The following is a 6,000-nucleotide window of genomic DNA, read 5'->3' as shown; positions in this document are numbered from 1 at the left end:
AGGCGGTGAATCGTCTTTTGTCAAACGACCAAACAATACCTGTGTTACTTCACCGTGCGACTGTCGAACGAGTCGGCGCCAGCGACTGGCACGGACAAAGTTTACACTGGTAATCCCCTGTGCCACTAACGCCAGCCACTGCGACAGCGTAAATCAGCCGATGATTTCAATTTTGTTTGAGATAGAAGTTCCTGCCAAATGTGTTAGTGGTAAACTAGTTTATACGCTGGTCACATCAAATTTCCGATATCAATATTGATCTAACTTGTCATTTTGGAGTTAAATATGACCGTATTATTGATTCAAGGTTTAAGTACCTCTTTCGATCTCACTGAACCTTTTTATAGAACCTTTTTTTTTTTGTTAAAACATACCAGTAACCAGTGTTGCCAATGCCTACTGCTCAAAATCCCCAAAAATCACGATTAAAATCCCTGAATTTGGGGAGAGCAAAATTCATATTCCCCGCATCCCGAGTTTTCATTATTTATTACAAATCGCTAAAAATATAATAAAGAATTAAGAAACTCAAAATGTAATGTAAATTTATTACTAACGTAATAGATGGATCACAACAGAATGTAAAATGTAAAGCAAATTATAAAATTAGATGACCTTTAATCGTTTATTTATTCTAATGAGATTCAACATTAATCAGTCTTTGAAAAAATAATAATTTTTCTTTAGCTTTCAAACCTTAATTTGTTGCGCATTTGGCGACACTATTAAGTTTCGACCTACATTTAATATTTAAAGTTGACAAGTGGTAAGTTGTGGTGTGGAAGTACCAACTGCTCGGCTTTGTTTATCAATAACTGATTTCGTTTTTCTTCATATCGGGGACCGTCCGCGGCCTAAGCGGGAGAAAGGCTCGCGAACTCAACACGCACCGACTGGTAATTTTACAGTTCCGAACCAAGTCTTCTGATAATCTGGAATAATTCCATTTAAGCTGCAACAGCAGCACATCCCTCGCATTATTTACAAAGTAATGCCAGGAATGTGCGATGTCGAAAAACACATCGATATAGTTCATAACAGTGCGCGATGTTTCTAACAGTAACGATCACACTGGCGATGCATCAGCAATCAATAGATTAAACGAAATGATGAAATATTAGAATCCCCATCCAATTTTATTTTAATTTTATTTTATTTCAATTTGGGGAATTCCCCACAAATTGGCAACGCTGCCAGTAACAAGAATATTTTGCATATTGTGATAATTAGATCGATACCAAAGAATAGAGTTTATAATTATGAATTAAGTATTTGTTTTTGTGTTAAAATTTTGTGATTGTACTGCTTCCGAAGGTTCGAATTACGGAGACAAAACTGGATGTAGCCCGCAAGTCTGCTAATCTATATTGATGGGTCCAGATTGGATGTGAGCGGGGATCGGCTGGCTAAAAATGATTATTAGTAGATTTATATTTGATCTAATCTCATATGGCACAGGCAGACGGTTCACATTTATAATGAAAGTGTTTGCAAGGTATTCATAAAATAATAAATGTTGGCATTCATGGCACTATTATTCTCTCGTGTAAAAATGTAATTTCTGCACCTATTCGAGTCGTAGTAGTGACCGCCAGATATTGAATACCGATCTTCGAATCGGATTTAATGAAATAAATAACATAGTAACAAGAAAATTGAAGTTTTTTGGCCTGAATGTATGTCACGAAGTCAGACTGTCAATCAATAGTCCATCTTCGCGACAAATATGAATGAAACTCGTGTGGCGCTTTTGTGAAATCAGCTAGTACGTACGATTTTTCGATACAATTGAAACTTGCACGCAGTGTGCAGCGGTAGGTAATACTTTTTTTGTGACGAGAACGTGGTAAAACTGACAAAATATGATATAATAATAATGAATATGCTATATTTCATATATGACATATATGAAATATATCATAGGATAGACATATTTCACAAGTTAGTTAATATTTACTAACTCAAGCACAAATAATTTGTGCCTGAGTTAGTAAATATTAACCAAAAAATATTTTCCTCTGAACTTTCGTCATCCCCCACGGCACAATAACTCTGTTGAAGGCTTCTGTAGTTTATTTTGATATAACAATACACCGAATATATTTCATTCAATTATGTCAAATATAACTTCAAATTGGAATATCTTCAATTTTATCTTCTCAGAACAGTAAACCCGACACTAAATTTGTTCAGGAATTTAAACTCTACATATTTTAACTGCCTTCGTGGCCGAACTGTCACGCAGAGGTCCCAGGTTCGATTCCCGGGTCGAGAGAAATATTTGTAGGGCCTACATTTATTTCTCGTGAGTTTGGGTGTAATTTGTGGTTGTCTACATGTGTGTCCATGGCACCCGCGACCCAGGGTTTCCCTAGTGCGGGGCTATGTTGAGTGTGTGCGTTATTATTATTTTCACATATATTTCATAATCAGATGCATAATTGTATCAACAAAAATGTATATGGGAATTTGCCATTGTTCTCTTGACATTTCTTAGGAGTTTCTATGTTGTTATTCATAATATTTCCTCATGGTGGAATAGTGTGACAAGCACCAAAGTCTAGGCCATGTATAATTATATATCGCTTTTAAATTTATAATAAATTATTCCGATAAGGCCAACAATAGTTTAAAGTATAATACATGTATTAAGTTGGTAGAGTAGAATATAGTTTTTTTCGGTTGATTCCTTATTTTTATTTGCACAAAAGTTTTCGATAGCTCGGTAATTAACGCAGTAATATCATATTTCGAAAACCTATTTTTAATTTACTTTTCGTAGTTTTTATTACTACCCAAAGAATAATATACACACACACGATAATCTCAATATCGTTTTTATTATTCACTTTTGTTATTTAATTTACTTAATTGAATTTGCTTGTTTTTGAAACACATTTTCAAAACTATGCAGTATTTCCATGCCTTACTTTCTCAAACTCGTATCTTATGGAGATGCAACACTTTCATATATTTCATAAGGGTGTTAATTTGGATGTATTACTGTAAGAGTACGTAAAAGCCAGTGTGTGAATACGAAGGAAATGTGATGTGAAATCAGCCTGCAAAATGTGTATATACAATTCATTTTTTGCATTTCAGTAACTTTGTGCTTTAAGATACGAGTTTGAGGAAGTAAAGCGACGATTTTGGTTTAAGGGACAGTTTTGCAACCATTTCCATAAAGCCAATAAAAAGTTGACATTGTATTACAGCTCTTTAGAAACCGTCGGCTAAATTCGTAAACCTCGTAACCATCCTTAATGTGAACTTTATATCAGGCACAAAACAGAATTACTAAAAATAATACGATTATCTGTGATTATACCTTCATAACTAAATGAAGGCCTAAGTTATATTGCTCTTTGAAGAGTAAAAAAGTGATTTCGTCCAGAAACTGAGTTATGATGTTTTCAAATTTAGCCGACGAAACGCTAATAAGTAAAATACAACCGGAAGGCAATAGGAAAAGGTTTTTTCAGTTGGTTGTGTGTGTACATATTACGCGGCGGCGCACAGTGGACTTGAAATTGTTAGGATCGGATACTACTAGTCAATATGATAATTTTATGTTATGGAACTTTTTTCGTATCTCGATCTATACCAATATTATAAAGAGGTAAATTTTTGTAAATTTGAATATTTGTATTTCTGGAACTACTCAACCGATTCAGAAAATTCTTTCATTAATAGAAAGTAACACCATCCCCGAGTGATACAGGCTGTTGTAATAGGATTACTATTGGAATCTCTATGCGGGATTCACATAGCGTATAGATTAGATTTGAAAACATGGGTTGTGAAAGGTGAACAAAAAGCCGCTATGGAAACTAGAAAAAAAATTATTCAGGACGCCTTTAAAGTTCAAATGGGTTTATTGGTTGATGTTGTTAAACAAGGTCATGGTACAACGAAAGTATATATAATGTATATCACAATAAATATACTGAGGATGAAACTATGACAAATGCGCCCTACTTCTTTACACCATGAGTGGGGAATAGGTTTTTTTTTAATTTATAACATTTTCAACCCAGACCGTTATATTACAAAACTCTCACTGAACCGCAAGTGCAGGTATATATTTTATGGTAATTCGAGACTCCAACTGCATGGATCAATACATTATTTTTTGAAAAAAATAGAGATTTCAGAGATATACCCCAATTTCACTTTTCTCCATACAAAAAAAATTTCAGAGCCATATAACTATAAAATTACTGTGTCAATCGAAAATATCCACATAACTGTTTATGATTGTATTGGTGAGTAAAATCAATATCCATCATTATATTTATAAAAGCGGTTGTTTAATTTTCAAGTACCCCTAAGTCCACTAGCGATCGTTTTCAGCCCACTGTGCGGCGGCGCCCCGCACGTATTAGTGCCGACGGGAACTGCTAATATTCAACGATTTTTACTGAAAATTGCACTGAGCGATACTTGTGCTTACTCCTTTACTTTGTGTGTGATGTCACAGCATGACAGCACAGTAACAGGGCAGGCACGAGTTTTTGTGCTAAATAAAATACTTAATTTTTTGTATGCTCTTTATCATTTATACAGATTTCATTTAAGCGAAAGCATTTTAAGACAATTTAAAAGACACAAACAGTCTATTTCTAGATCAAAATAAACAACAGCCAGTGCGCAATAAGTGCGAGTATTTTTTGGACAGTTGCCACCACAAGACAGTGGTCATGTCTTGTGTTGTCTTTGTGAATTGACGAGTGGTGTCGCTTGCTGTACACAACCACCTTAATTTGATTATTTACGGATGTTAATGTAAACAAAATCTAAATATTTATAATTATCATATGCGTAATTTTTATATTGTAAAAGGAATTTGAACTTGAAATGGTTGTTGTTAGTCGCAACTACTGTACAAAATTGTTGTCTGTTTGTATGTTCTGTGTGAGCGCGCGTGTGTGTGTAGTAGATATGAAATCAATTAAATTACGTTAATTGGTACTTATGTACAATGAAATGAAAAATCGTACCGTGTTTGGGTGGTCACAGCAAGCGCACCATGTGATATTAAATATTGAATACTTATACAAACTATAGTTATTTAATGGATTTGTACCTTATAGTGACGGCGACTACGTGCATAGTACATATTTACCTATAACGTTTGACTGAATAAAATATGGCAACTAACCAAACGCTTTTATTTACGCTCCGCGCGCGCGCGCCTGCAGCTGCTCCCTGATCAAATAAATCTAAACCAAGCATTATTTCGCCTGTTGCATCTGAATGACCTGCAAACGCCTTCGAATTGTTAATTTAAAATTTATTGGTTTCCCGTCAACGCGCAACGTAATGAATAGGTGCCGAGTGTGGTGGATCGGTAGCTCGAGTTAGCCGCTTAACTCGTGTAATTAGGTTTCCGGATTCGCCACTACGACGACGACGGCGACGCAAGGAAGTGGAATGACCGCGACTGACGCGGATATGATGCTTCACCTTATTACACGGTCATGATTACATTACTTACATGTCTGCTCGGGCATTGTGGTTTCAGTTTTTACAATGCAGAATTCAATTAACCCGAAGAAACAAAATTTTTACGGAATTCGCAAAAACTTTACACAGATTGATGATAAATTTCATGATTTGAACCATTCATATGCAACAAGCAAACAAATATTGGGTATATTTTAATAATTGTCCACCTTGTATTTGATAATAATAATAAAATGAAAACCACACCAGTTACGTGATCTCATTGTCGCAAATTAGGAATTCTCTGTAATGTGAGTAACGAAATTCACTCCGGGACACAACCCAGACCAGTAGCTTGATTTTGCTTGCCTCTCCCGATCGGAAAGTGCGTCGTTTTCGTGTCGAACCACGTAATATTGCGGACGGGCTGCCCGAGTACCCGATCGGATCGATTCTGATTTCAATTAAAATCAGGGCCCAGAGCCAATGTAGTTTCCATATTAGTCTTGCCAGATTTCGAAACCCGGACCCCTCATCCAGCGCTAACACACTGTG

The 6,000-nt window shown here is 35.6% G+C and overlaps 1 protein-coding gene across 1 annotated transcript in view; it reads left to right on the top strand.

Annotated features, from left to right (window-relative positions):
* LOC113235525 overlaps positions 1 to 6,000 on the top strand; it is a 44,701-nt gene that overhangs the window by 38,424 nt on the left and 277 nt on the right. The gene's annotated exons all lie outside the window — the stretch shown is intronic.

This window comes from Hyposmocoma kahamanoa, unplaced genomic scaffold (assembly GCF_003589595.1).
Source record: "Hyposmocoma kahamanoa isolate Upper Pololo Valley unplaced genomic scaffold, ASM358959v1 87, whole genome shotgun sequence".
NCBI lineage: Eukaryota > Metazoa > Arthropoda > Insecta > Lepidoptera > Cosmopterigidae > Hyposmocoma > Hyposmocoma kahamanoa.
This window is presented reverse-complemented; position numbering and strand designations above follow the sequence as displayed.